The following is a 10,000-nucleotide window of genomic DNA, read 5'->3' on the forward strand; positions in this document are numbered from 1 at the left end:
AACCTTTTCTCGGTGTCTCTATTTTCCGCACATTGTCGTATCGTATGATCAGAGTCGTGGCTCAACAGTATTAGTTTGTACAGGTACGCCGTATTATTAACTTCAAACTATCCGTTGCTGACGTCACTGGATGTCTAGCTCTTAGTATTTGTTATCGGCACATAACGAACAGCTGACAATAATGTTCTACATTTTGTTTGTTCTGGCAAAATAATTTGTCGAAAGGTGGCTCAAAAAGTTTCGTGTAAGAAGCTTTTGCCCGCCGGGCCGTCAAAAGACGAGGAAATATCACAATCCTCATCACAATCAACTTGACTAAGTGATTACGAAACGCCAGGTTATGTATTTCTGTCCGAAATATTCGGCAAAAGCGACTGAATACCCATTAAGTCGATTTTCAGTAAGATCCGAAAACCAACACAGTTTCGTTCAGATAGTGGAAAGAGAATTTGGTCTTAAAATAAGACAAAGCAAATCAATGAAACTTGTTACCTTAAGACTCTTCAAATCCAGCAGAATCAAGGGTAACCAAACTTCAAACGGGTGAACTTGCTGCCTGCGTCTTAAGCCCAAGCTGTGCGTAGATTAAAAGTGCGTGGTAGCGGTCAAGTTTGTACGTGAATATTTAGAAGAATGAAGATTGTTCCATTGATATAAAAGGCTGCAAGTTACTGAAGTATCTGGAGCTGAGAGGGTAAGGCCAAGTTCAGACGCCGTACTTCACATGAGCCGAATCGAATGCTAATGAGGGACAACAAAGGATTATGTGTGACATTTCCCCACACTTTGTCAGGCTCGGCGATATTTTAGATCCTATTAGGGGTAAATTCCGACAAGCGACATGGCATTGAAACGGCGACATGAGGGCTATGAATTAGCGACGAACGACAGACTAATCCAGCGAAATAGGGAAAGCGACACCAATGGCAAGATAGACCGACAACGAATTCCGGAACTGAGAATGCAGTGATTGTTTAAAACGTATGGGTCGAAGTGAAGATGCATTTCTGTCCAGAGTTTTATATGTGTTTTCTTCTCTCACGCGCGATGTCGACGGGTCGTGAAACCCAGGCTTTCTTATTTTAGCCTGCGAACGCAGACGTATTTCCGGCTGTCGCTTGTCTCCGCCGAAAATAACTTCTGCGAACCCGAGCCAGGAAACGATTTCCGTGACGTAGGAATTTTAAGCCAATCACAGTCTAGCTCAAGTTGCCTTAGAACTACTGCGCGAGGTATTTGCTGCGAGGAGCACTCGAGTTTTATTCTATCGTGGAATCTAATTGGCCAAGGAGAAACAAAAGTCGTTACTTCACAGAAATCGTTTCTGACGCAAAACAGTCAACAGACGTGAACATCTAAATTTAGCTAAATTTAAATCATGTTGTGCCAAAACGAACAAAGGAAGTATAAACCTGAACATCGAGCTCAGGAGACGAAAAGCTCGAACAAATTTAGGATGGAAGAAACATAACTTTGACGACACAGAACAGATCTCAGCAGTCTCTGGCGACGCCGGACAAAGCTAAATATGATCCGTGGTGAACACCCATATAGCTTAACACAGTTTTAATCTAACAACCGGGCACGGCATCACAATATAGAATGCCAATAATCAACGTTGATGATCACCGACTTTGTCCCTCCAGAGCGAATAATTAAAGAGATACATTTCTGCATAAACATACATTTCTGCAATAGAAATGAGGCAAGACAAACCACACTACTCGGCACATGGCAAATTACAGAGGTGTCAAACTCTACAAAGCGATAGATAACAGCTGAAACTATGCAGAGTTCTGACCTCTAACAGTCCAACGGCTCTACTCTACTTTTAAAAAAATCATCCTGATAACACAACATTAAGTGCCCTTCAAAACCAAGTGAAGAGCAAAATAAAAGGTTGCGAGGCTAGAATTCATGAGAGAACGGCAAATATAGAAATGTCACAAGCCGCAGGAGTCCGTGTAGGCTTGTCACCCGAATCAAACACATTTTGTTTTTTCTCGCGTCTGACGTCACGTGGCTTAAAGGAACCAATCAACAAAACCGTTCGCCAGGCGAACGGTTGGAAGAGCATAAACAATGGTGCGAGGCGGATTTTTCTCGCCTCGCACTTCACCCTCGTTCTCGCCGCCCTGTTCTCGCGCTTCGCGCGCGCTCGTGTATCGCGCTAGAGCTCGCTAATCCGCCTGTACTGCAGGCTACTTCGTTTTAATCGAACAAGGTCAAATTTCCCGACACAGTCCCTCTTAGACGAAATTCTGACACGCTACATAGGAATCTTGCGAAATGCCGACATGGCTGGTGGCGAATTTCAGACAGGGGATATACCCTAACAGGGCCTTATATTTCTTTCTTTATTTATTTGTATACGAGAGAGTATACGAGAGCCAAGTGTTTGTCACGTGGTTTCTATTGAGAAGAGAGAGGACACTGGGAATGACCCTGGGAATTAGTGTTTGTACGGCAGCCCAGAAGGGTCACCTACCATTTTTATTTTTTTAATGTTTGTTTTCATTTTTGTTTTCATTTTCGTTTTTTTTTTTTAATTTTTGTTTCCGTTTTTGGTTTTTTCTGTCTTTTAATTTTTTTTTTTTTTCGTCTTTGTTTTGTTAATTTTTGTGTTTGTTTTCGTTTTTGTTTCTTAAATTTTTGTCAGGAAAAAACAGAGACAGACCTGCACGGACTCTCACTGTGGCTTTTGTGGTTGCGTCGCATTATAAAAAGCCTTCAGACTATAGTTTTGCTCTTACAAGCATGTCTTAGATTTACCTCTTTTGTAAGATATGATCGGAGGCTTTTAAAAAATTGTTTTCAGCAGAGGCTGATTTTCTATGGAACTCCAGTTTTCCATCACGATTTTGTTAAGTTTCTTTACTTCAGGGTGGTATGTAGTGACAAAAGGCAATAGTCTCTCTGCCGTTTTTTCTTTTTGCGGTGAGCCGATTGTCTTGAGTCAAAGATAACCTCTGACAGGGACCTTTCTATATATTTCTTCGGATACCCGCGTGCTTGGAGGCGTCGTTTGAAGTTTGCAAGGCACTCTTCAAATGTTGTTTCTGAAGAGTTTGTTCTAAGCAGTCTTATTGCTTCGTCTTTGATAAAGTCTCTTTTTACCCCCGGGGGGTGGCACGAGGTAAAATGGGTGTATTAAAGGTTTCGGTCGGCTTGTAGTGCGTTTTGATGTCCAGGATGGATTTTTCTATGAATCTCTCTCCTTTGAACACCACTGTATGAAGGAAAGTTATTTCGCTCTCCGATATTTCGGCCGTGAATTTTATTGTTGGGTGGAATGTGTTAGCTTGTTCAATGAAACGATCCACTTCATTTCTTTTACAGTCCCAAAGAGAGAAAACGTCATCAATGTAACGTTTCCATTCACTTAGCTTGGTATTGTTTTGTTGGATTAAATTTGTTTCGATCTCCGCCATGAATATATTTGCAAAAGACACTGCTGTCTTTGTGCCCATTGCGACACCATGGGTTGGGAGATAATTTTTTCCATTGAACTCAAATGAGTTCTCTGTTAGGATTACACCAAGCATTTCCCTTAGATAGTGTGTGGGAATCGGAGGTTCATAGTTGTGGAACGTCTCATAAGCTTTGCATACTATTTCTGTTCCCTCCTCTTGTGGTATATTTGTGTACAGGCTAGAAACGTCCATTGTTACTAAAATTGTGTCTTGGCCTATCTTTGTTTTTTCTATAAAGTTGATGAAATCAGTTGTATCCTTTATGTAGGATTGTTGTTTTTATGCGATAGGCTGTAACAATGTATCCACAAAAGAGGATATTCTTTCAGTTGGGCCGTCACAACCTGAGGTGATCGGTCTTCCGACCAGAATAGGTTTGTGGATTTTCGTAAGCCTGTAGAAGACAGGAATTCTAGGCGGGCTGGTGGTTTGAGAAAGCCATTTTTTTGTCATGTCATCGATGTGTTTGCCCCGATACAGTTTGTCAATGATCTGGTTGACCTTTGTTTGTGTGGTGTTCACCATCGGTGCTCCGGGAGGTTTATAGTGCTCTCTGTTCTCGAGTTGCACTTCAGCCTCTTGTATTTTGTTTGATTTATTCATGATGACCGTTGTTGTTCCGTTGTCCGCTTTTTCGAGGTTTATGGCAGAGTTATTCTTGAGCTCTTTTAAAGCCGCCATCTCATTGCGTGACAAATTATTTTTGGGCTTATTGATTCTGATGTCAACAAGTTGTGTTTTGACACTTTCTAAATAGCTTTCAAGGGTGATGGATTGTTGAGCCGGAGGCATCCAATTTGATTTGACATGAAAAGGATGTGGTTCTTTATCTTGGCCGTGATATATGTATTGGAGGCGCATTCTTCTCGCGAATTGTTCAAACTCCTGCAAGAGTTGTCGCCTAATACCGTTATCGGTACTCTGCAATTCGCCTGCAAAGTAGTAGTCCCGGGTAGAATCTTCCTTCAGCGCATCATAAACCTCACCCGGGGGAAAAAAAATCGTTTTCATCATATCCGTTTCAACAAGGAATTTTCTAGGGATATACAGATGTGGAAAGTATTTCTCGCCCAATGGAACGGGCGATCTTTTTTCCTTGATTCCTGGGTCACCTCTTCCCCCGACCTGCAGCTATCTGATATACTGATGCAGTTAGTACAGTTGGGTTTGGAGGTTTTTTCAATGGTAAATGGTTCCAGGGCATGTGGCCCCCTCATTTACTCATTAACAAGACCAAAGGGTTAAGTATTGAATGGCAAGAACTCTTCCCTATTGTTCTTGCCTGCGCACTATGGTACCCCCAATTTTCCGGCAAACGCCTTCAATTCTGGTGTGATAACCAGAGCGTTGTTGCTATCATTAACTCGGGTCATTCCAAAGCCCCTAGGGTCATGGATCTGGTTCGTTTCTCAGTACTTATTTCCATGAAGCATTATTTCCTGGTTAGGGCACGTCACGTCCCCGGGGTGAACGACGAAATAGCTGACGCCCTGTCCCGTTTTCAGGTTCAACGATTCAGGGAACTCGCTCCCGGTGCCGACCAGACCCCCTGCACCATCCCGCCTTCCTTCATGACTCTCTGAAAGATGAAGTCTTTTAAGTATGCCAACTGGGCCTTGTTGTGGAACACAAACCGCATGTATACCTCCCCGGAGAAGCGTTTCATTCAGTTTTGTCTCATGAACAGACTAACAACTCCGACAGGTGACATTCTCCCAGCATCAGAGGGAACCCTGATCTATTTTGCTTCCTGTTTGGCCCGTACAGTTCGCCATGGTACAATTAAGACTTATTTAGCAGCCGTTCGCAATCTCCAGATTATTTCTGGTTACAAAGACCCTTTAAGGGGACGACTCCTCCTAAAAAAGATTTTAAGGGGAATTCTTCGTTATCAAGGGTCTCCTCGTATCCGGAGACAACCTGTCACTCCGGGCGTACTATTATCCATTCGCCCCATCTTACGTAGTTGGCTGGGGCCAAGGGAGTTCTCCATGATATGGGCTGCCTTCACCCTTGCCTTTTTCGCCTTTCTTAGGTGTAGCGAGTTTACCCCTCCGGAGGTACACAGTTTCAGTTCTAAGTTTAATCTTACCAAGGTATGCATTACTTTTTGTTCTAGTCTCAGGCTGGCCTGCAAACAGCGCTTGCTTGTTACCCTTAAGTCTTCAAAAACGGATAGTTTTAGGGCAGCGCAATCCCTCATCGTTGCCCGTTGTCCTTCTTTGTTGTGCCCTGTCTCGGCAATGCAACAATACTCTCTCCTAGCGAAACCACGTTAGGGGCCATTGTTCTATTTCCGTCGTTACCTCACCCGGTCCTCTGTCACGCACGAACTTCAGGATTCTGCAAGAAGCGCGGGACCCCCACGAGAGAGCCTTAAGGGTCACAACTTTCGTAGAGGAGCGGCGTCCGCGACCGCAGCTGCGTGCCTACCAGACTGCTTAATTAAGGTGTCAGGTCGTTGGTCGTCCGATTGTTACCAGATTTATATACGCACTCCAGAATCAGTGTTACTTTCTGCCGCTCCAAAAATGGTTAGCGTATCAGGCAATTTTCTTTAGTTTCGGCCTTGCTTTGCGGGGATGCATGCCGTGCATGCATCTGTGGCGGTTAAGTCTGCGTAGCGACTTTCCCCAAGCTTTGGCATTGCTTGTGTCTTGCCATCTTGTATCCTAGCCTTTATTTTGTCCGATCCAGCCTGTGCTGTGCTGGAGAGATAAGAAAGGCTCTTTCAATACTTTTGCTCTGTTCCCACGTTAGTGGGGGAATAAGTGAGGCTTTTAGTTTGTGCACCTATCGTGAAGTCGCGTAAAACCTGCCACAGGGCTGCGTCCGCCTCAATTACGCCATATTGTTGTTTGCGTATTTTTGTTATCTTTTACCTGGTTGCATTACATCTACTCTTAATAGTGACATCAACACCGCTTTAACCGGTCGGAACATGACACCCCTTGAGGGTTAGGCTGTTGACGTTTGTCACGCAATCCAGCAGGATAAACAATAGTATAATACTGAATGCTGAATTCATGAATGAACGTTCCCTTATTCTAGCAGTTTGCACAAACACTATTCAAGTCTGTATTTTAGCTTCTATCTCGCGGTATAATCTAGCAAAATATCTTAGCTTCTCTTAGATTGGCCCATATATTTGTTAGCTCCGTTCATTGCTAACAAGCTCGCCACGTTGCGTCTATTTAGTTCATAGTACAGCTGTACCTATTGGTCGAACTTTGAGACACTGTCTTGCTATATAAATCTCAATACACTGTCAGAGGGCATTATCCTGGCAGCTTGCACGAGAGTACACAGTTGTTGCAATTTAGCTTTAAAATTTGGGAGTCCGTGCAGGCCTGTCTCTGTTTTTCTCCTGTTTGCTTTTGTTTAACGTTTTTGGTTTTGTTTCCTTTTTGAACGTAAAAAACGCGAAACAGAAGCCAAAATTAAAACAAAAGGCAAACGAAAACTAAAACAGAAATTACAAAAACAAAATAAAAAAAGAAAAACATAAACAAAAGTTAAAAATACAAAATTAAAATAAAAAAACCAAAAAAAAAAAATTAAAAAACAAAACAAAAACAAAAATGGTTGGTGACCCTTCTGGGCTGCCGTGTGTGTTTGTGTGTGGCGGCCATTACTCTTCTCGACTGTTGCCTTTGGCGAATTTCGACTTGTTTTCTCGGTGCGATTAATTTACAAGGTAAGGAGAAGTCGTCTTCCTTTCTGACTTTTTTTTTATTGTATTAAGCGAGTTGTGCCAGCTATATTGCAAGGAGTCATTGCACTCTCGTATATAAAAGCCATATTTATATATTTGTCTTACTGATTTGTGCGGGTTGTACGACAGAGTCTCAAATTGTCTCAGACTGCCTCACAAGTGTCCCAAACTTAGAGTGCTTTTTGACTCGATCAGAAGAAAATATGGGGATCTCCATTCACCAATTTCATTCAAGGATCGGCTCTCATGACAATTTCGTGAAAACAAAAGATACCTCAGCGCGTTTTAAGGATCGTTTGATGGAATCAAGTAGTGTTTTGTGCTACAATGTTTATATTCCATTGCCTTAATATAAGACAGGCAAATGATGTGGAGGAAAATCCGGGTCCTGCGATATTTGATTTCATTGACCCAATGAGAACAGTGTCTGCTGACTACAGTCAAGGAAATGAAGCACTCTTTGGTGAAAATGCTGGCAAGCATCAAATATAACATATCAGTGAATGGTCTTCTTCCACTTTGAACAATATTTTGACCGTTGGAAATAATCTATATGTTTCTACAAGATATTCTGTGCAGGCCAATGATTATTTGCTGTTAACTGATGTTCCATGCATTGTTTCACTGTACAACAAAGTATACACATTAAAATACAGTGATTCATTAACTGGAAGTTTGTTCATGACTCTTCAAAATTCACTGGTAGAAGTATTTTCAAGTTCTAGAGTAAGATTAAACTACAATTGTTGTTTGTTAACTGCTGGCATCAGTGCAGTTGCACTGTTTAAAAGTTCTGAACAAAGCTTTAAAATTTTCAACTCCCATGCAAAGGATTTTTATGGTATGCCCCACTCATTTGGGAAATGTACTTTGCTCAGCATTGAAGGCCTTTAAAACCTTGTATCATATTTTCAAATGTCTTTCTTAGAAACAGAGGATGTTTCTTTTGAAATTAAAGGTGTCTTTATCTCTGATTGTCGACTTGAACTGGAAAATGTTCACAGTAGCCAAAAGAATGATCAGTTGTCTTTGAGTGTTAAAAATAATCCAAAACAAGTCATTAACAGAAAACGAAAGGGTGAAACAGCAGAAATGTGTCAACAAGTAATGGAAAAACAGCTGATTGTACAACATGAAAATGAGAAAAAGAGAAGGGCAAATGAAAGTGAAGAATCTAGGCAAAAAAGGCTGGCACAAATGCGTGAAAACAGCAGAAAGAAACGTGCAAGTGAATCTGTTGAATCAAGACAAAAAAAGGCTTGCGAGTCAGTCTAAGTATCAAAAAGAAAAAAGTGGTAATGAATCTTTGGAATCCAGACAAAAGAGACTGACAAGGCAACGTCAGAAAGAAAAAACTGCAAATGAATCTGTTGGATGTAGAGAAAAGAGATTGGCAAACAAACGTCAGTATCAGAAAGAAAAAAAATTGCAAATGAATCTGTTGGATGTAGAGAAAAGAGACTGGCAAACAAATGTCAGTATCAGAAAGAAAAAAAATTGTAAATGAATCTGTTGAACGTAGGGAAAAGAGACTGCTAACACAACGAGAGTATCGCAAAAGTATTTCCACTAATTTAACCATTACTGATGAAATCCAAAAATTCATGTTGTTTCTAGAGGTCCACTGTACATTTGTTCTTGTTGTGACCAGTTGTGGTATAGACAGTGTTGTTGCTGCTGAAAAGCTAAGACTTTCCAACACTAATGCAGGAAAATATTTACTAACTAAAATCAGTGTTGATAATATTAAATGGATCTGTCAGTCTTGTGACAAAAATCTCAAAACAAAATACCACCCTGTACAGCTAATATAGTATGATTTAAATGAGTTGGAGTGCAGACTTCTAGCACCTAGATTAGCTTTTCAAAAGCTTATGCAAGCTCCAAGAGGAGATCAGTTGAAAATAAAAGGAACAGGGCTCGAAATTGCAACTCACTGGTCGCCAATGCGACCATAAATTGAGCACTGGCAACTAAATTTTCAGAACTGGTCGCCAGCTGGCGACTCGCGTTTTTTCCGATAACTAAAGAAAACCATGACACAACTTTTGTTTTTAAATCTTTATATTAGGAAATCAATCGGATATGGTAGCTAGTATACAACTCACCTTTCCGTTCCCAGTAAAATAATGTCTGAATATTACAAGGTAATCGAAAAAATTTGAATGTATTTCGACACGTCGATACTGCGTTCAAGGCGCGCCATATTGCTTCAGCGGCTTCTTCCGAAACTGGGATCGCAGGTGCACTTCAACAACATGTGCTTTTCATTTGCCGCGAAAATGGCGGCAGATAAAGGAATTACGTGAGTTTTTTACGTGCGGGGAATGAAGATTCAGCCAAAGGGTTAATCCAAACTTTGAATCCTTCCTGGAAAGCAAGTCGAAAATAAAGAACTGCATTTCGAAGAAGTAGCAAAGGGAAAATACGCAAGGACCCGTGTTTGTCTCACAATGAAAACCACGGACTTGAAACGTTTTATGCTTCGCTTCATTTAAAATGACAATGGAGACAACCATCACCTTCGGACCAGAGACATATCACCTGAGAACAACGGTAGCTTTATAACTAAGTGTTACTCATGTTGTTTCTAATTGTTTCGCTCTTCAATTGTGACTTTCCTTGCATGAAAAGTAACGTATAAAATTGTGTTCTTGTGTAAGTTGTTTATAACATAAGTTGGCGACCAAAATTTACGATCTGGAGTCCAAAATTTTTCCGTTAGTCACCAACTGGCTTCCGAACGAAAAAAATAATTTCAAACCCCGAGGAAATGTTGTCAATGTACCAGCAGATGTTAATAGTACTGTTA

General features: G+C 41.2%; 1 protein-coding gene, 1 long non-coding RNA gene and 2 pseudogenes across 2 annotated transcripts in view; 1 reads left to right on the forward strand and 3 right to left on the reverse strand.

The window, feature by feature from the left end:
• Positions 1-1,037, reverse strand: part of LOC110065456 (neuropeptide Y receptor type 2-like) — an 18,436-nt gene extending 17,399 nt beyond the window's left edge. The window contains exon 1 of the mRNA XM_089279776.1: positions 493-1,037. The gene's annotated coding sequence lies outside the window, so the exon portion shown is untranslated. The remainder of the gene's footprint in view (positions 1-492) is intronic.
• A 1,566-nt stretch (positions 1,038-2,603) lies between these two features.
• On the reverse strand, positions 2,604-5,897 carry LOC149097372 (uncharacterized; annotated as a pseudogene).
• An 84-nt stretch (positions 5,898-5,981) lies between these two features.
• LOC149097373 (uncharacterized) overlaps positions 5,982-10,000 on the reverse strand; it is an 8,924-nt gene continuing 4,905 nt past the window's right edge. The window contains exon 2 of the long non-coding RNA XR_016204352.1: positions 5,982-6,181. This is a non-coding gene — a long non-coding RNA (uncharacterized LOC149097373). The remainder of the gene's footprint in view (positions 6,182-10,000) is intronic.
• On the forward strand, positions 7,959-9,317 carry LOC149097374 (uncharacterized; annotated as a pseudogene).

Source organism: Orbicella faveolata, unplaced genomic scaffold, assembly GCF_042242905.1.
Source record: "Orbicella faveolata isolate gen_17 unplaced genomic scaffold, um_ofav_v1 contig_47, whole genome shotgun sequence".
In the NCBI taxonomy this organism is placed as follows: Eukaryota; Metazoa; Cnidaria; class Anthozoa; order Scleractinia; family Merulinidae; genus Orbicella; species Orbicella faveolata.